At 42.3% G+C, this 21464-nt stretch overlaps 1 protein-coding gene and 1 long non-coding RNA gene across 3 annotated transcripts in view; one reads left to right on the forward strand and one right to left on the reverse strand.

Annotated features, from left to right (window-relative positions):
• Window positions 1-8988, reverse strand: part of LOC139104993 (uncharacterized) — a 130383-nt gene extending 121395 nt beyond the window's left edge. The window contains exons 1-3 of the long non-coding RNA XR_011546110.1: window positions 8168-8988; window positions 7916-8083; window positions 7690-7819 (exon numbers count right to left, since the gene is read on the reverse strand). This is a non-coding gene — a long non-coding RNA (uncharacterized lncRNA). The remainder of the gene's footprint in view (window positions 1-7689; window positions 7820-7915; window positions 8084-8167) is intronic.
• A 367-nt stretch (window positions 8989-9355) lies between these two features.
• Window positions 9356-21464, forward strand: part of LOC139104693 (peroxisome proliferator-activated receptor gamma coactivator 1-alpha) — a 44305-nt gene continuing 32196 nt past the window's right edge. The window contains exon 1 of one of the 2 annotated variants that reach the window (XM_070660337.1): window positions 9356-10235. The gene's annotated coding sequence lies outside the window, so the exon portion shown is untranslated. The remainder of the gene's footprint in view (window positions 10236-21464) is intronic. The other variant, XM_070660363.1, reaches the window with a different exon arrangement.

The raw sequence follows: 21464 nt of genomic DNA on the forward strand, positions 1-21464 counted from the left end.
AACCGCTGCGAGGTTAAACACGCTACAATGGAATTTATCACTGAATATTATTTTCAATATTAGAGTTTTAATAATACCACATATAATACTACACACGGGAGATTTTACAAATGCAAAAAAAAATATTGATTTTCGCCATTATTTACAGTGCCAGTACATTTTAGACAGCAGATAATTTCCAATATTTGTAATAACTTCGAAAATACAGAGATTGCGTAAATGCGAAAAGAAATATTGATTTTTATTGTTATTTACAGTACCAATATTCTAAATAACTAGATCATTTCCAATATTTGTGATAACTTTAAAAATTGTCGATCACGTTGGTGAAACATGTTTGTAGAACGTAAAAAAAAAAAAAAATTATAAGTTTTTTTTTAAGAATAAAAATAATGCATTTCCTGAATCAAAATATAACAGATGGATGATACGCAAGTTGGAGTCCTGCTTTCCAAATTACATTCCCAGTATTAAAATCAATAAAATATGTACATGTTTAATGTATAATTATGTATTCACGCACAGTGAAAAATCGTCAAAAATTATCACAAAAACTTCGTAAATACGTGAAATTGCATTTTTGATTTAATTCTGTCATTTCATTTATTTATATGCTTTGCATTTAAAACACGCATTCCTGTAATTGTTCATTTATTCACGATGATGCGGTATCATTACGTTATCGTAATTGCACTGTAACGAACGCGCCGTCGTGCTGGATACATTTTCGTGAATTCATTAATGAGAAATGCTATTTTAATAATAAAAAAAAATGTTATATTGCGGCCTATCGATTGTACATTTAATCGACACTATACACGCGATCTATATTATTCCCTATGACGAACATAATTCTTTATTATTCAACGGTAGAATATTAAAAAACGCTCTTACATTTTAAAAAAGCGGATTTTCTCTTCCTTTTTCCTCGTTTGCACGCGCGACATCTTTTATAAAAAATTAAATTGCATAAAAAATTATCTATATATAATTTCCCTTCGTTGTAAGATCACTCAGTTTATCTCGGCCTCCGAAACTCGCGGGTATCGCTTATGAGTGTCTCTTTAACGATTTTGCTTACTTATCAGTAATTTCTCCCGGCGGCGCTTCGCCGTTATGAGCCGCGATGTTTCCTCGTTACGTTAAAATTTCCCTCGAACTAGTTAGCGGAATAAAATTGCATGACGTATCGCGAAACTGCTAGTAAAGTAGCGAAAGGAGGGGGAGGACAACTTTTCTACTCGTTGTCGAAGCATATTTCACGATCTATATCGCAGCGCCGACGAGACGAAGGCAAATTTGGCGCCTTGCGCGATTCAGGACAGCAGAAATTTTGACTTTTACACCACGTATCTATACAGCTGGCAATTATTTACCGAGAATGAGAATATACTCATCAATTATTTCGCGGAACGCCGAGCGAGTATCGCGATCAAATTAATTATTCTCCCGCGGCATTAATACGAAGACGTATCGTGCGTGTTATGCGGCGCGCCGTTAAACAATAACGTATAGCCAATCGATACGTATTAGGGCTCCAAACATTTGCCTTCATCCCGGATGATCGTTGAAAGTGAGCCGCTGCGCATTCGATTTTACGCTTACGTCCATGTTCGCACTTTGTCCCTACGGTAACTATCTGATCCCGCAGTCCCGGCGAATATTCGATGTCACAAGGACAGAAGGTCCCGTCTCATTTTCTACAAAGTTTTTTTTATCCTTTGTCTACGATCTCAATGCGGAAAGTGCCACCGCAAGGAAAACCGATAGGCTTCTGCCGTCCACCTTCTTCATTCTTTTTTTTTTTTCGCGTATTTTCGCGGTCCAGGTAAGACCGATTGCAAAAATGGGCAGAGAGCTTGCGACACGCATCTCTCGTGGTCTCCTCATGACCCCGTCGTCACGGTGAAGACGTCGTCGTTTCTGTATCGCGACACAGTCGGTTGGCTGAAGCGGATAAGAAGAAGAAGGAAGACCGGCAGAATCTTACGGCGAGAAAAGTTAACCGAGCGGAAACGGAATTTCTCTTTTCCCCCTTCCCTCCCCGGGGGTCCACGCTGCTTCAAAACGAGAGAAGATAATCACGTGTATTCGCTCGACAAATATTCGCTGTTCCCGGAGCCAGTTCGAGCCGGTGCGAAAACACGGAGGCGAAGTCGACGGAAGTTTCTCGCCTATTGTCGGCGGAATTTGGCGAGGAAGAATCGCGGGGAAGACGGTGAGGTAAACCGCAACTATTAACGAACTTAACCGAATGTCTTACGCTATTTTCCCGCAAGTCTTTCCGCGCTCATGTATCCGGATGAAATTTTAATCAATTTTTAATTAAGACCGGGAGGAAGTGGCACACGTCATAAACTGACGTTTAAGCCAAAAGCATAAAGCGAGTCGGACATTTTCTTCCGAATAAAAATCTTTGCGAAATATAGAATCAAATTCACTCGACACGAATTAGGCGATTGTCTCTCGTCAATAAACCGCCATCGAATTTTTTCGACGTCACGTATAACTTTCTGACTTTTCTGCACGTGCACAAATTTATGTACAATGTAATTTTTACGACGCCATATTTTTACTCATCGAAAAATAACGCAAAACAAGTTCTATCTGTATGTACAATTAACAAACTGACCCATTTTTCGCAGAATAAACCACATGTTTGTTTAAAAAATTTAATTGAAAAATATAACAATGCAAAACAAGCATTGCACTTATCAGTTAATAAACATGCCGGTTTTGTAATGTTGATTACCTACGTTTAAGAAGTCTAGCAAGAATTTTATATCATGCCGTAAACATGTAGTTAGCACCAGGTTGATGCTGATATCTCTTAAATCGTTTTGCCGAGTTACACCAAACTCTGGAAATTTTTGTCAACTCTTGCGGGCTGCTCGCTCCCGCGGTTAATATAAATCCTATTATTAATACTGTTAACGCCATGCTTTTCTTGTTACAACGTATCTTCGGGGAAAGCCCTCCGGAGCCACGTTCGTGTTTATCGTGTTCATATGTTGCAATGGGATATACACGGTTTGCTTATGTTTACAAAGCTCCATTCGACGTTATACGAACATTACTGGTTTAGATGGTATTCAGAAACGGATATATTGTTCGAACGGCCGAAATGTGTAAGCGTGGCGCCATTAGGATAGAGGATATATGAAACCTGGATAGTCCGGCGATAAGAACAGTTATTTGGAGAGCGAATAGGCTCTCGGAATCGACGACTCGTCTATACAGCTTGACTCGATATGGACGGCTTCCGATACTTTTTCCTTCTATTATTCCGAAAACTGCAATTTTGGCAAAACTTTGAAAAATTGAAAAAATTAAATTGCGTTTCTAGAGATGTAACACAAGAACAATTTTATTCGTATTTATATTTATTTATTATTTTATTTTTCTCTTCCTTCTCCTAACTATCTATCTTGTATGTGATATATACACTGAGAGAAATGAAAATTATTCTTGGCCTCAACTGTAATTTTATAAATTTTTCACGAATAAACGTAGTTGACTCAACCATTATAGTGATCAAAATAATCGGGTTATTATATTAACTGTAAAAAATATCATAAAATCAAAATTAAATTGTTTTCTCAGTGTAGTGATCGATAATAAAACGTCACGCGGTCTTCAACCAAGGAATTCTCGAATTCACCCAAAATTCGAGTTCAAGATGACGAGTGTCCGATAGAAAGCTCGCTCGTTTGCCCCTACGAGTTATTCCTTGTTCCATTTCGGAGCTCGGCAAATCGTTTGGCTTAATCACTGCGTTCATCGCTTAATCCGTCGAATTATCGAGCGTAGCGGGACACCCGAACGGTTTTGCACTGCCGCGTGCGCAAATCGGGAAAGTCAAATAAAAAAAAAATAAAAAAAAAAAAAAAAAGAAAAAGTATACGTGTCCCCGATCGTTCTTGAGTCACAATCGCGTCCGTCATTACGAGCCAACGCAAAAGATAATGAGCGACGAGAGAGAAAGAGAGAGAGAGAGAGAGAACGGCAAAACGACTCGACGCTCTATATCGCAGCTTCTGCGCGGCGTAATAGGAGCGCGACAATGGTGCGCGGACGTTCGGTTTAATTAAGTTTAGTAATTTTAATTAAATGCGTGGCGAGCGAAGTAACTCGCGGCAAACCGGCCGGTTTAAATTTACGTTCGATGGATCGCGCACCGCGACCGATCGCACGCGTACCTTTGAGAGTTTTGCGCAAACCGTGTGTTACGTACGCGGCGACGGGTGCGCGGAATTTAATTGCGGAATAAATTAACGTCGTTCTTTGAATGAGCTGCAAAATAGGCAGCTACCCGCGCGCGGCAAAGAGAACGCCGCGATGTGGCGAAGCCTATCTTTGCGGCAAAGTGACGCGAAATGCTGGCGCAAGCAGTTTTGGAATACGTGGTAACAGATTGATTTATGAACATGTATACGTATATACAGAGCGCGGTCCGCGCGAAACCGTCCGCGTACTGTCAATTACGATAATTAATTATCTAATTATTAATTATTCATAAGTCGCAAAATAAAATTGCTTTTTGGAATTCATAATAGAGTCGTTCTCGGGTAACATGACTGCATAATGCGGCCGTCACTGGATTCGTGCTCGCGAAATCGTAGAAGCATTTTCAGATGCTCGAAATAAATTAATGCAATGAGGGAGCGACTCCCGAAATACTCCACAGGCGTCGTGCGTTATATGGGTCAATCAATGAGCGCGCGCGGTTGTAATCGCACATCCTCACCGAGATCGCAATCGGGACTGCAAAAATTTCCGTTGTGCCGGATGCCGTGCAAATAGAGCGCGAGATTGGCCGAGGTATCGCGAAATATCGCCGGGCATACGCGGCCGGATCGTCTTCCCCAATAACGTTTCCCTCGGAGATCGGAATCACTAGATGCAGGACGGAGTCCCGTTTTGCTTTTGCGGGTATCCCGCAGTCAGAGAGAAACCATTAACGAGATACTCTGAGCGCGCGAAACCGACCGGAAGATTCGGTCCGTCTTCGAGAGCCCCGGGAACCGTCGCGCGCCGAGCCGGGAAAGACGCGCCGAATACCGCGCGCTAACAATACGGTCGTTATGTAATATCGCTATTCCGTTTCGGACAGTACGCGCCAGTTACTGCGTCGGTATCCGATTTCGAGAGCGAGTGAGCGGATCCGAGACAAAAGGGTCCGGGACAAAGAGCGAGGCGCGTGACTGCGGGTCATTTGGAATCGAGCTAATTTGACGGACGGTGCCAAGTACGGCAACGCGGGCAAAGAGACAAAAATTCCTCGCTGAATGCAAACGTTTTTGCTAGATTTCAACGACAGGATACTTTCGAACCGTGCTTGAGCCTGCAAAAGAACACACGTATCGGTTCACGGGTATTTTCGCGACGCGAGCCCCGAGGAATCGCTTTGTGACTTGATCTCTATTGCTTCAAGTCATGAAGGACTGTCATAGAAAGACAGAGCGTTTGATGATTTCGAGAACCGACTCAAATGTGTATTTTATAACGGAAATCTAGAGCCGCGGGACGTCCGATTGTTATCAAACGCCGTTGCGATCCACGAGAATTCCTGTTTATACATTTTTTATTAGTGTAATTTTTTAATAATCTTTTTTTGTTGCAATAATAATGTAAATTTACCAAAGTGTTAAAATAATTTCAGATTTCTTTATATAAGTGCGATATTAAAATAACATATTGCTCCTATTACTTATGGATTTTTAAAATCCGTTTAAAAATTAATCTAGTTGTTAAATTAATTTTTTATCCACTTTATCTCCGTAAAAATAAAATAAAATTTTCTAATAAGTGGAAATTAAACGTGTCTAAAGAGTAATTCTGGCGAGTTAAACCTAAATGAACTAAACTACCCGATTGTTATAAAGTATTTATAAAGAATAATACTGTCTATATTGGAGGCAAATTGTACGTGGAGCCAATGTAAAATTTAGATGTGTGTAAATGTAATAGTAAGCGACCGGTGCTAATTGCAATTACGGATAACGACAACGTGAATAAGAGGTAGCAGGTGTTGTCTTAAATTTGTTAAAGTAACTGTGCTACCGCCAAGCATGAATAAGCAATTAAAAAAGAACCGCAAGCCTTAAAAAAGAAGTCTTTGTGGGCTCAATTACCCACGGGATTTACGTCCCGCCGATCTACATCCCCCACATCTCGCTACCCTCGGAAGGAAAAACGTTTTATCAATTTATACAGCATTAAGTATTTAACATGAAGCAAGGTAACGAGAAATTAATAGAAGTAATAATTATACATAATATAAAAGTTAATCGTAAATGCACTTACAATTTTAATCATATAAATTAATGCGTCAAGTTCAAATTTGATCAGTATCAAATAATTTTTCAAGTTGCATTAACAGTAACATTAACAGTTTAACATAAAAAAAAAAAATTGCTTAAATGTCACACGGTGGGAAATTATATGAAACCGGTATTGAAAGCGTATTGTAATGGAGCAAGCCTAGGGGTGTGTAATTGGAAACTATTTCACAGAATACAATTTATTCAGAATTAACGGGATAAACGTATCTATCCGGCGCGGTAGCCGAAGAGAGACTTTGGCGAGCAAGCGTTTGCCATTGGCGCGCTCTCGTGTGTCGCGATAATGAATTTACGTCACGCGCCCGTCTGAAAATACCCGCTTCCAAGCTGCGCTTGTAATCGCAACAAAACCGAAGCTCCGGATGGTGCGGCGTAATTCGCCCGCATTAGTCGCCGTGCTCGGCAAGGTCCGCGACTACAATAGTAGTCCTTAGCGCGAGCTATCGTCAACTCCGTGCAGGTTTCGCGACGTGAGCAACAAAGGCTTTTGCGGAGGTGCGATGTCGCATAAGCGGCTCATTTAGCTTCTCTTTGCGCGTTCTTCCTCAACAACTGAGGAAGGAAAATAAAGAAGAGAAAGAAGGAGAGAGACGAAGCGAGAGAAAAAGGCAGGAACTATTTTGTTTTATCTCCACATTGATTTCCTGGCGCGTGGACTTTTTATCCAATTCATTCATTTACCTGTTCAAGATTCAAAGAAATAGCTCTTTCTCTCTCTTTCTAATTTCTTTTCACATTTCACGGTTTTGCATCTCATCACGCAGGATATTATATTCATTATTACTCTTTCTCTTTCCGTTGACAAGTAACAAACATTGAACAAACTACAGTAATATAAATGTTACAATTTTAACTCTGATGATATACCATTATTCATTAAATATGATAGCGGATGATACCTATTACGTTTTAACTTTTGCATCAAATAAAACAAGACTTTCAATGTGATAAAAGCATGTTTTGAGATTATAAATAATAGCCCATTCAATTTAACGGCATATTACAAACTGACTCGAATTTCCACGATGCAATTTGCGTATTGATTAATGTTCGGTTGCTGAGTAACGATTAATAAAATACATCCACCACACATTTACCGTCAGTATTATGTGCAACAAAATTGTAACATATAATAAAGAAAGTTTCAAGCGCTTATTAGATAAATAAGGAAATCATTATTTCAACCATCGCATATTTGCAGTTATAATTTAAAATATTCTTTTTTGAAAAAATTACCATTTTTATCTTTAAAAGAGAAATTGTAATCTTAAATTAATTAATCACAAAACAATAATATTTAAAAACTGTAAATTCAATTTAAAAAAAAAAAATTTAAATTACTTACCAAGATAGACGCACTTGTTCCATTCATCAGCCGATAATTGCTCCAGATCGTTTCACCTTTCAGCTTTCGTCATTGCTCCTCTGGTTACATTGCTGCTCATCTCTGATTCCGTCGTTGCTCCTCTAAAAATCTATAAAGAAAAAAAAAAAATATGTTAAAAAATGTTTTAAGGTAAATTATCCATTAAAAAAAAATTGAAACTTTTCAAATATAAAGCACTGCCTACCTTACACTTGTTCCACTGTCACCCAATTCTCCTTCAAGTCGCCTCCTTCTCTCCGCTTCCATCGTGCTCTTTTGTCGTTGCTCCTTTCAGCTTCCGTTGCTGTTTCTCTCACGTTCTATAACTGTTTCTCTCAGCTTTCGCCACGACTCATTACGCGAATCACTCAACCTGCAATTCAATCATGTTATATGCTGTCGATAACGAATGTTCATCACTTCAACACTTTGTAAGTTTGACACAAGCTCAACGTACGTATTCAAGCGTCCTCGATGATAGTCACGAGCACTGGACACCTTGCAGCGAACATCACAGCGAGCCAGGGTTTGTCAAGCTTCTCGAACGACGCTTCGATCACCGCTGGCTGTCTACAGTATGAAACAAATACGTAGGAGTTAATGGGAAGGTTGTATATACGTCGCAATTATATGTGAGTATGCACGCATTTCCGTCGAAGTTTCTAAAAAGCCTAGTGCTGCCGCAGTACTACTGCGTAGTCACGTCTCGTCTCAAATGTTCGATCTTGTATATAGATCACGACAAAATCGCTGGCGGTCGTGATCTCACTCTTCCTCCACTCTGTACCCACACTCACCGTTCTTTTGAAGGTCACAACGACTGATAGCGAAGGGGCTACGCGACATGTAGTCAATCTCAACGGCCCTCCGTAATTAATTTAATTCTTTCCGACGACGCCACCGCCGAAAGAATCGTCGATGTATGGTTCTCAGCACTGCCAACGGCACGAGTAGCGCCTTCGTAAGATGGTCGACGAGAGCTCCACAGCTGGGGGAGATACGGTTGGCCGACTTGAATACTGTTACTCATCGATCTATTTGAACGGGCATCGGGCTTTAGAGACCACCGAGATTTCGAATTTAATCCGTCGAAGTGTGCTCTGTTGATCGAAACTACTCGCGAAGCACCTTTCGCGACACGTGGTCGCGACAAGTGCGTGGTTGGCGCGATAGTGCGTAGTTGGCGCGAGTCGTGGTTCCTCTCCTCCTTCACCCTCCACTCTCACCTTCTTAATTCCACGCTCTCCCCTTTTTCACCCCACGCTCTCCCCGTGCTTGTTACACTTACTATTCTTTCGACAGTCGTAACAACCAGTTGCTGTGCGCGATGAGTGAGTATTATCTGCGATTCTCCAGGATTAGATCCTCTTTGATTGCTCCGATCCAGCTCCGACGAAACTTTGACGAAATGATAGATGCGCAACAGCTCGCGGCGTTTAGTGCTACTAGGCGCTAATGGCGCTAGCGGCGCTTTTGTCATGGCCGGCAAAAGAACAGCACGATTGAAGGAGACACTGTTGGTAGCGTTGGTACCGTTGATCACGTGATTGTTTATTAGTTTAATCGGAAGTCGTTGAGCGCTGAAAGACTATCGAAATCGCGGCTCTGATCATTGGCGACATCTTCTGACGTCTTCTCCGTCATCTTGTTCGCGAATCGCGTTAAGTAATTCATTAGTGTCGACGGTTAAAATCAAATTTGCGTCGTTAATCGTAATTAATCGTATTTTCGTGCGTGTGTGCGTATGTGCTACGACGGAGGCTGTGTAGAAGAAGCGATTTAGAGTACAGAGGTTGAGAAAAGAAAGCAGCCTGATTCAAAAAAATCGAGAAAACGAAGCTGGGGCTCGATGGCAAAAGGTAGAAAATGGCCTGAATACAAAGGCCGAAAAGTGAAATTGATCTGCACCGTAAAGACTGAAAGGAGGAGGCGGTTTATCATCAAGATGACCTGACTTGATTAATTTCAGAGATACTGATAAAATTTACGTGATTGATCGTAATTAATTGTGTTTTCGCGAGTGTGTGCCACCAAGAAGACTGACAATGAGTAGATAAAGCGGCTTGAACTACGAAGACTGAAAAGAGAAAAGAACCTGAATCACAAAAGTCGAGAGAAAAAATAGCCTGGGGCATGAAGATCGAGAGAAGAAACCACTTTGAGGCATGAAGGCCCAGAAGACCCAAAAGGTAGAAGATGGTTTGAACAATGGAAGCTGAAAGAATAAGGCAGTCTAGAATTCTAAATTATGAAGACAAAGAGGAGGATACAATCTGAACCATGGAGACTGAGAGAAGGATGTTAATCTGGACCTTGAAGGCTAAAAAGTGTTGTGAACTATAGAGACTAAGAAGAGAAAGTGTGAGCCGCAGAGGCTAAGAAGAGAATGTGTTGTGAATCCTGGAGACTGAGGAAAGGCTGCTGTCTGGACCATGGGCGCTGACAGGAGAACATCGTCTGGATTACAGAGGCTAAGATGAAAAGGCAGCTTGAGAGATATCAAGGAACTGTAGAGCAACTTATAGGTAAGTCCAATTAATTACATCAAATTATATATTGTATTATATGTATATCACTTTGTTCCTTATTTTATTAACAATTCCAAATTGGGGTTTATTTTATATCAAACAACTTTATAATCAAATCATTGTTTCGGGTGGGTATGTTTACTTTGGCCTTTCTTTATCTTTCTCATAAAGTATTCTATCACTACTTAGCTGTAATATTATCTAATCATCGCGCTCAGTAAATCAAGCTTAGAAAAGACTAATAAAACAGGACCTCATTCTGCTGGAGGTGTCGCTACTAAAATTCAAAGGGCAGCCAAGAAACGACAGCTCGTTCGACAATTTAATACAAAAAGGGGGATGCTGAAATAAGAGCATTGCAAACAAAGCGATTATTTCCACGGATATACGAGATGTCGACATGTGGGGGCTTCCCTCCGCCCCCGCCTTCTACGTATTTCGGCCGACTCCCTTCCGCGTTTTTAGTCTTTCTCACCGGGTGGCATTCATTCGGCACACCTCCATTTTTCACGTCCCTTCCGCATCCCTCTTTTCTCCCCCGTGTCATCTGCCATCGCGATCCTTCGTCGACTTCTTCGCCGACTCCCTTGGGTGTCCTGCGCTCTTGCTCTCTCTCCCTTCGCCCTCGGCCGTCTCTCACTTTCTTCTCGGCCCCCTAACATCTCACGCGACCCCAGGCTCTTATAAAAATACTCTAACGTGCCGGGACTGGCAGACGACCGGGCGTCGCCGGCGCGGGAATCACCCTCGAATAAATCCCGCGCGCATGATCCTTTTTACAAACGCGACATTTGCATAATTGGCGTAATAACGCGATACCTCGTCGGCGAGAAATCCCGCGCGGAGGACCGGAATAAGAATCGACCGTGCCGCGACGACGACGGTCGTATCTGCGCCTCGCGCCTTTGATGATCCGCGCTAAGATTGCGGCGCGGGCGCCTCGCGTGCGATATATGCGCAAACATGTATGTACAATTTAACTCTTTCGCTTCGAAATGTGGCTCTACTCCGGGAAATACGTCTTTGCTACGGTGAACGGGTTAAACGCAATAAAGAGTCTTTTTTTATTAAAAATTAAATAAAATTCTCTAGCTATAAAAATGTAAAAATCACTTTTTGGACGAGTCTTTTTGGCGAGATAAAAATTTATTTAGAGACCGACTATGAACAATTTGAACATTAAAAAAAAAAAAAAAAAATAGATGACAGCGGTAGCCTGAAAAATGCAATGTTTTTAAAATAAAGTGCCTATAAACTGTAAACCTTTTAAATAAAATATTTTGTTGTATTTCCGTATTCCAACAATGTGCTTTTAAAGCGCAAAAATTAAGCTCTTTTTAATGGATTCCATTACATCAAACTTTTAAATGGAGTTATCCTCTTAACGTTCGTAAGATTATTTATAAAAATATATGTCGTATTTTCTTCGAAGCAGAACTTATTCGACTTCGGAGAGAAAACCGGAGAATTTGCGATATTTTAACGAAACATTAATCAAACTTATCGCGTATTTTACAAAAAAGAAATTAATTAAATTAATTAATTAATATTTTTCTAAAAATAAATTCATTGTTTTTTACGGACCAAGTTTGTGTTTGCGTCTTCAATAGTAACTGCAGACGTCTTTACTTACGCCCTTTCGTGTTTGTCGCCATCGAGAAATCGAGGAATCCACGTGGAGTTCAGTCTTCCAGAAACTAGACGCTCGATCGGATACGAGAACGAAAGACATCGTTGCGGTAAAAGCGCGCAGCGGATACGTATACACGGGCACGGAATGTGTCTCTCTATAAAATTGTCAGGTATCGTTTTCCCCCGTAACGGCGCATAAAGCCCGCTGTACGTCCGAGAAGGTCGGCCACGGTCGTTTCTGTCGTTTTGCGCGTGAGTCCGCAGGTGTTCCCGTAGGTAAGCCCGTGCATTCTCGCTGGAAAATGTCGCTCGAAATCGATCAGACATTTAAATCAAATACAGTACATCGACAAGGAGCTGTTTATTGACCGAAATGTAACTCGTAATTACAGGTTTTTTGTTCGAGTTTATTTCTTCCAGAAAAAGAACTCGGTAAAAAAAAAAAAAAACGCGATATTATTTTATTCCGGAGAAAGTAATTTTTGAAAATGAAATATTAATGTACGTGATAATGTTACAATCAGTATAGTATTGTATTACATTATTTTATATTATTAAGTAATAATGTGTAATTCGTTTCATATTTCGTTTTACGACCTCAAATTACTTTTCAACAGTCACAGTCAGGCGTAAAAAGTATGTAACTCGAGTTTATTTTACGGGTTTGAGGTAAAAAATATGGTAGGCGGTAATGAAATATATTTTCAGTATTAAAATCATTGTTGTTGATGATTTTTAATCCTTGAGATAATTAAGTGTCGGTATTTGTTCGGCGTTAATTTAGGAAATTCTATAAAAGTCGCGGTTGATCATAAACCTCGAAACAGTGGCCTCCACCCCTTTCCTCCCCGCATAATAGACGCTCGCAATTGCGGTGGATTACTCCACACGTCGGTTTTGTTTTATCAATAGGCTGAGATACGACCGCGTAGGAAGAACCGGATGTCGTGCGCGACCGGCAACGAGCTTCCGTCTGACTCCGTGCACCGGCGCGGTTTACGGTGCGTAATGTGAAACCTACGAATGGCTGGCAGAGGATGTGCCATGCGAACGGCGGTCTGCTCTCACGCATACATTATGACGGGGGCTTAAATTTAACAGTAATAACCACAAACAGTAGTTACGTATGCATGGTTTACCAGCAGAAACGAATCGATACTTGAACCCCGGAGTGCCGCCTCGTCCTGCCGCCAACTCCTCGCGTGAAAGCGGAGGGCACAGAGTGAGAAAGAGAGAACGAGAGGGAGGGAATATAACCACGCGAAAGTTTCGCACAGGTGATTATTTGCGCGGGATGAAAGTAATCGAATATTAATTACTTTCGGACCCTGGCCGCGTCGGCACCCGAGATAAAGCGGCAGCCCCTTGCCTTGATATTTACATGATTCTCGATACACAAACAACATAGGAATTTCAATGTACACAGTCTGACGCGCGGCCGCCTCCTATTTTCCGCAGTGGCCGTTATTAAATTTTACTCTAGATCGCTCGAAATGCAAAACTATTTTCGGTATATGAAAGCAATATGGAGCTTAACAAAAAAAGGCGCGAAGAGAGCGAACACGCGGCAGTCGAACCCTGACTGCAATATTAATATTCTTCATCGTAGGAACTTTTCACTTTTCCTTTTATAGTCCCTTTATATAGAATCCATTTATGAATAGTGATGCCTAGAAGTGCGCCCTTTATTTCGGGAACGCGCGCGGCGGCAAACGTGAGATGAGGGTTTAAATGTCGGCGCCGTGTAATTTTCACTGCTCTCTGATTGCTCTCGCTGCAAACTGGTTTTCGCGCCCCGCGGCTCGCCCGATCGCCCACAATTTTTCTTTGGCCCGGGCCTCGAAAATTACGTAAACTCGCGAATAAAAGCGCGTCCGCAATTTTTAGCAGCGCACAAACAGCACGCAGTCGTAGCAAATAGCATTCATAGAGCCGCGCGCTCCGGGCACACACGTCGGTTTTAGCGTTTTTTGCAAGGTTTTTTACCTTTGTTTACTTCTCGATCCCAGACGTAGGTGCACGTTGCATTCGTATAAGGACGATAGGCAAATGTTACAAATCTGACTGTGATTACGAGACGAGAGCGAGCGACAGCGCTGTTTTTTCCCCGAGCTAAAAAAAAAAATTATTCTTTGATTCAAAATTTAACGTACCTACATTTATGAATAATGAACGCCTCACAAAGCATCATCGCGAGAGATCCCGTGGTGAAAGGCCTCTGTATACATTTTGTAAAAACCGCCGCGCGTCAGAAGTTACGCCAAGTCAACGGGATGACTAATTAACAGTTTTCGTATCAAAGACACTCCCTCGTCTTGATTACCCAAAAATACCGTACGCGATTTGGAGCGAACAACCGTGCTTTGCGTCCATACGTAAGTGATACAGACTAATTACTCGGTACGTGTAACGATAATTAAAGCACGCTGATTATCCGAAATGCGAAGATCGCATTCGAGAGCGCAGCTCGGGCGAGAATTCTCAAACCAAGCGCTGCGACCGAGCTGTGTCACAGTTTCATGCTTCTGTGACTGACTGACGTTATTTGACGATGCCGTTTAACTAGTTTAGATAGGGCTGGTTCGACTTGCCTCGGCAAGAGCGTAACAACGCGAGAAATTATTTAATACACCCGGGAATAAGCACAGCTCCCGCTAGAAGCGACTTTTAAAAGGTGGGCGGGGAAAGGAGTTAACGCTTCTTGATTTTATCATGTAAAGTGGAATTCGCTGTGCTGCAATCATTTTAGTTTTAAGATATTAATTAGAAGTCCATTCAAAATGAACCCGCTTACCCGAGACGTGCGATGAATATTTTCCGCGATTCAATGGGCGCTTATTTATAGCACGATTCGAAAATATATCTTCGTGAATTACAAAGTGAAGTTGTTTACTCTTTAATTGATTCAGATCCGATTGTTTAACGAACATTTGAATCGTCAGTATAGTTTTCTTATTTATAAATTACATGCCAAGTGCATTTAGTGCAAAATCTTAATTTTAGACTAACAGAAGACTAATGTTTTATTAAAGCAGTTTCATGTTTCAGTTACGACTTAATTTATTCCAAGTGATCGAACTGGGTTACAAATCTCGAGCATTAATTTTTTTTAATTTAACAATATTCGAAGAGTCTTATACATTATTTGGGCACCTCGTGTATTTAATCTACGATTAATATTTAAACTTGAAGCTTTAATTATTCAGTGTAAGCGTTCTAGCGTCATATTGAGAGTCGCATAAATCGCGACGATACCCAAAAACTGCACCGATAAATACAGATAAATCCGATTATATTTTATTTTCAGATATATTATAAAAATATGCCGAGATTCAAAAGCAAAAACATTTTCTCTCTGTTTAAAGTTACTCCGACACCGTGTCAAAGATTTTCCACGTGTACTTTCCATTCTGCGTGCCGCTTTGTTTACCGTTTCCGCGCCGTGTTCAAGCGCACAAAGATACAGCGGGAAGGTACCGAGCAGCACACCCGCGGGCCCGGATTTTTATGTATTTATTCAGTTCTAAGCGCAAATTCCATCTCTTTGTGCGTGCGGTGCACGCATTCCCTCGCGGCGACCCAACCCAATTACTCCAGCGCTTTTTTTTTCCCCTCCGCCGCGTTAATTAATCACGGTAGCGACTCGTGGAATTTCGTTTCGCGTACGCAAGAAAAATATATCGGGAGAAATAAAATGTGTGATGAAGCCAGATCCGATCCAATTGTCCCAGTTGATTAAAGAATTAACGAGATGAAATCGGAGGGAGACGCAAGAAGTTGCCTCGTTGTTGCAAATGTCCCTCCTTGACGTCGATTCGAAGAAAAGGATTAATGAGACGCGATGACTCCGGCAGCAAATACTCGTGTAATCCCGGAACGGGTAAATGTTATTTCACCCACCGCGGCGAGCGTTCCCTTTCATTGTTCCTGCCTAAGTAGTACAACTAAATATGTATAAGCGCTCGTAAAGTATGCACGATATGTGTATTTGGAGAGTACTGGAGCTTGCCATCTGCGCACGTAGATCTCCGCGTGTATTACCTTCTCACGGTGCAGCATTTGTCGCGTGTAGAATTCTAGTATCTCGCGGAAGGGTCGCCGCGCTGAGAGAAAAGCCACTTCTGGACCCGGGAATAATTTAAATTTTCAACGATAGGCAGAATCGATTTTTTATTCCAAGATTATATTTATAATTGGCTCGATTGGACTTATCTCTCGAAATACCGTGAAATTATAACTCCAAAGTAACTATTTTTCTCGTAAGGAAAGGCGAAGACGAGTTCCGACGTTCTCTCGGTGCGCTGCTCTGGTCTGGCTTTGATACATCCTTCGGACGATTCCTGGCGTCGTGTTTGAAAAGGAGAACCGCACAGAAACTCGCGTTTTTCAAAGGAAGCTCGAAAGAGGGAATCGCAAGTGTTCCGCATGAGACAAATTTAATTTCGAATTAAAATCCTAAATTTAATTCCCGAGTAAATCGAAGGTCTGATGGATCAACGTCCTTCGTCGAAGACCCGAGAAAGCTTATATCTTATTGTCAGTCTATCTCCGTTAAAGAGCAGTGGGATGCATATACAACTTCCTCGCTAATAATATCGATCACGACGCGGTTGTAAACGGGACGAGAGTATAATTTTTAACGCGAGTGCGCTCTTCCGTAGTAATCTCGACCGAATGGCGTTCTCCATATTCGGGGCTTTAGCGTCGTTCGCTGCGAATGGGAAATCGTTTCGCGCGAGCGTGCATTTCGTCGCGTCTAACTAAACCGGCAAATACGGAGTCGGGGAAACTCATACGAGGAGGGTTGAAATCTCGACAATAATGGCCCGTGGAGCACAAGTGGTCGCGCACGTATTTGGACGCCATTATTGTCGAGTTCTGTACACAACTGCGACTTAGACGGCGCATTCTCGTATGGCTGCCTCGTTCCGTGCCCGTGCTCGCTACGCGGGGAGATTTTCGACGTCGGAGGAAACGGTTTAAGCGAAGAGAAAGAGCGACGGGGAGGAGGAAAGAACAAACTCGGTCTCGCGAAGGGGGACTCGCCCGTATGCATCCGGATGAACGTATCGCTCCTTTGAGGATCAGAACGAATGTTGGAATATCAATACCGCGGAGAGCGAGCGTCTCCGAATGCCTCGTGGCTAATTATATGTCAAAGACCGGACGACGTCGTTATATGGACGGAAGCTGCGGAGAGGATTCGGCCCGACAACCTCCTAGGGGATATTTTCTCGAGATCCCTCCGCTTTTCCTCGTCGCGTCACCCCTATATAAAACTGACGCATAAATCGCATGTGCACTCAGAGAAAAGTACAGTTTCTTTTGGGGACAAATTTGTAATATTTCTAAAGTTAAATATGAGTGGCTCGCGGCGACTATATTCATCGTTAGAAACGTCATAAAATGAAATAAAATTATAGTTAGGTTTTAAAAGTAACTATAGTTTCCTCTCGGTGTATTTTAAATCCTCGATGATCGCCGATCGAGCGGAATATCCAAAACACCGATCCGGTATCTCGACTATCTTGACTATCTCGTCTATCTTAGCGTCCCGTCGTATTTGCGGCTGCGTTTGCCCGGCGGACAGTGGCGATCGTACGATGTAATTATTGACGGAAAGGGAGCTTGCCCTTTCCGGGCTCAAATTAGTTCGAAGGGTATATAATTCCGAAGCGTATTTTCAAACCGTCTTAGATTTGTCGAGAGGGAGGGAAAACGTTTAAAATATCGCGGATTATAATTGCCCAGCGACGCGAGCACATCATTAAGAAAACTGCTGTTAAAAGCTCGCTGCGATGCAATAATTGCATTTAGGAAAATTGAATTCGACTTATGTCTTATTATTGAATTTGTGTAACTTCTTTTTCTAATTACCGCGGATAAAGACGTTAGAATCGATTTATTCGTTCCCGCTGAATATAAGGCGGGAGGCACTTTTACGCGCGACAACACAATCGAAAAATATATAAGCCTGCTGTATACATGAATAAGAAGCGCATGCAAACAAAATGGTTGCACGGAAACAAAATTCTACTCGGGGCATCGTTATTCCGGGATAATCTGTTCAATTATCGTAGTTACTGCGAAATCTAGTTTTACACAAATCCATCGGGCTTGATTTATCCAAGCCGACCGAATTAATTCCTTTTTTTTTTCTGCCCCGCTTCCCCTAGTTTGTTATTGCCGCTCTAATTGTCCGTTAACCGCCGTTCCGATATTTGTAACCGGCATGATAGAATTTATTGATCCCCGGTACATTCCGCCCGGCGCGCGGTAGAGTGATTCTAGACACCCGTTTGGATTTTGCGTTAATTAAAAGTAATTAATTAAACTGTCCGTCAACCGGCTCCGGCAGGGAATCGATAAAAACTAAATTTTGTTATGCATTTACCGATCGTTGAGTCTAGCTCCCATGGTCCCCCGCTGGCGCGCGAGGATGCGTGGCGCGGTGTGTACACAGGGATGCTGTATCATCTCCAGTCCTATGTATCTCATGCACGTTATAGCGTATATACGCGAGTATACTATATCGCGGCATACGACAGCCTTCCCAAGTCACATCGAACTCAATTATAGCTCGGAGTTTACTCTGTGCTCCCGTCACTCACCCGGACCTGTCTCGAGAAATCGATGGTGAACGATGGCTTCTTTCCTTCTTCCTCGCCGTCACCCTGGCCTCTCGTCGGTCTCCTCGTCCTCCACCCCGCCGCCCCCGTTTCACTTAACTATTTCATTTTCGTCTTCAACTTTATACCGGGCGTAAGTGCGACCTGCGCGATAACCGGCCGCGACTGTATGTCCGATACGAGACGGGACGGCGAGCCGTATAAATCCGGGAATGATGGAACAGCAGGCCGGAATTCTTGATAAACGCTCGGGTCGATCTTCCCGGGACTCTGGAATATTTTATGCGTCCGCGAGACGCGGAAAAATCAAGTTTGCCCAAACGAAATATATGTATATCGCCGCTATTCTATACGCTGTAAAGAATTAAATGGAAATTGCTAACACCAAATTTTTTGCAGCGTAATTTTACGTTTATTATAGCCGGTGATATTGTTCACACGGTATTTCTATATTTCCGTGTTTCTTACATCTTGAACGTAGCAATTGTAAAATTGACTTTAAAGCAAATTTTCTTTTTTTTTAAATGATATTACAGGTCCAAGCGTCTATCGATATTTTTTTCCTTTTAAAATACTTTCGATGCAATTTCTTTTCTGTTTTTCTACCGCGGATGTTTATCGTATATGCATTTGTTTGTATTCATCTATCTTTATTAATCTATTTAGCCATTGAGCACGCGCTAGCATGAAAAATATTGCGAGAGCGAAAAATATGAAAAACAAAGTACGGGTGTAAAAAAAAGTGTTTACGCATGTAATCGATGTGCAATCCGTTTCAGCATATTGTTCATATCAAATTGCTTACTTCGTCGTATTGCGCCTCATTTCATTCTTTGGCGCATCGTTGGAAAAGAAAGACGGAAAACGTTCCGAACGAACAAATACGAGAGAAAAGAGAAGAAATAATTTATTCTATCAACACGTAATAGCCGATATTTCTCGAAAAGTAGAAACGTTACCCTTTAACGCCGCATGAAAAACAATTACGGATTATTCGGCTAATTTTTTTCTAGCAAACTCTCAACGCCGAGAGTTTTTGTCTTTTTAATTTGCAACATAAAATGTTTTTACGTCTTTAATTAAAATCTTATTAAAATTTTTTTCCCCTTTCAAGTAAAATTTTCTGTCCGCCTGAGCTTAATTCTCGGAGAACTTGTTTGCGGATAATTATAAATCGAAAGGCTATTACTTATCTCGGTATTCAAATAAACCGCGAAATTATTTATTTCGCACTTAAATTAAAAAAAAAAATAAAAATTAAAAAAAACCGGACTGCGATAAAACATTTCTCGTTGAATTATGAATCGACAGATTTTCTATGTCACTTGCTCTTCGAGTGAACGAATGAAACAAATGATTAAGCGTCTTTAAAAGAAAAAAAAGGAGGGGAAAGGAGAAGAGAACCGTGTGTTATCTCAACATCAGCGTGACGGATAAAGAGGAGAAGGCACGAAGGGCAACTTTGACGTAGAAATTTGCGAATACCTCTATTCGAACGGACGAAGTGCACGCGCGTGCGAGGGGAAGAAAAAAAAGGGAACTAAAAAGAGGTGAAAGGGGAAACGACGAGTAGAAGAGAAGAGAAGAGACGAGGGAAAGAGAGAGAGAGAGAGAGAGGGAACGATAAAAGGACTCCGGTAGCGTCGTTGTGATTTCGTTTCCCGCGTTGCATTCGCGCGCAGGAAGCTACCATTAATTAAAATATGGACGGGAGAGAAAAAGGGCAGCGGAAACGGCGTACATGGAATGTATAAAAGGTTCTCGTTTAACCGAAGCTCGCGCGAAATAACCGCGACGCAGTCGAGTTCCTGACAATGTGGATCTGGGATAAATGGATTTTCCACCGCCGTACTCCGCGAGTGCTCCGTCTTTCATCTCTCTTTGTCTTTTCTTTGTTCTAAATGCCCGTCTTCAATACGTATACTCCGTTCTTGCGTTTAGTACGCGACGTAAGGCGGTTCAAACGTCTTAAAATAAGTTGTTTCAGCTCCCTCACAAATTGATCTATCTGATAATTATATGTCCACTCTTTTCATCTCGTTTTTCTTTTTAAACAGACAGTCAGACGTTCGTCTGATCGGTGAATTTATTGAGGAGCTAGAGCGATCGATTCCTACCCTCCGCGCCTAAAAATTCAATGCTTCGAGATCGACATTCCGGTGTAAACCAATTTCTCGTCTTGCTTAATCTCGCGAGCGCGCAGGTGCGCCCATTTGCATGCATTATTCCATCTGCCGTTCGGCAAATCAATGTCGCCCGTTGTTGCCGTAGACACAGGAAGTTCCGGAACGCCACGTCGCTGCCATTCGAAGGGACGGGAGGACTCCGTGCCCGCTCCTTCTGTCAATATACACCGATATTGCGCTCGCGGTGCAATATGCAGTCGGCGGGAAAAACGCGAGGGAAACACGAGAGAAGGGATCGACGCGGCCGGCGAGGCGAAGAGCGCGGGATAAGGGTCGAGGGGAGGATGAGAGGCGCGATCATCGATGCGGAGTGCTCGATCGGATGGACGGCGATGCACGCTCGGCCGAGAAGCGTTTCTGCGCTCGATGTAACCCGAATGCACGTGCCAGTTGCTCATTAACAACGGCCCCGCCCATCCTAAACTCATTTGCATAATTAGTGCGTGTCGGTTGCAGCGTAACGCGTGACTGCCGCTGCCGCGGGAGAGAGCGTCGGGCTCGAGCGCGATATCGTCACTAATGCGAGAGCAATAGGACGAGGTCCAGCATCCGCGTTTGGTCCTTGCATACACCGGGTCGCCAGCACCTCGTTAACTTCCGGGAGCGTCGCTGTAGATCGCTGACTCTGCTGATTTCCTACCCGGCCCTTTGTCATAATTCGCAAACGAGCATCGCGCACGTCTCTGTGATACGGAATCAAATCTTCCAGCCTTTTTTTTTTGTCTTATCTGTTCGTTCGCTAAGTGTATAAACCCCTTAAAATTGTTCTTATTTTGTCG

Source organism: Cardiocondyla obscurior, linkage group LG01 (assembly GCF_019399895.1).
Source record: "Cardiocondyla obscurior isolate alpha-2009 linkage group LG01, Cobs3.1, whole genome shotgun sequence".
NCBI lineage: Eukaryota > Metazoa > Arthropoda > Insecta > Hymenoptera > Formicidae > Cardiocondyla > Cardiocondyla obscurior.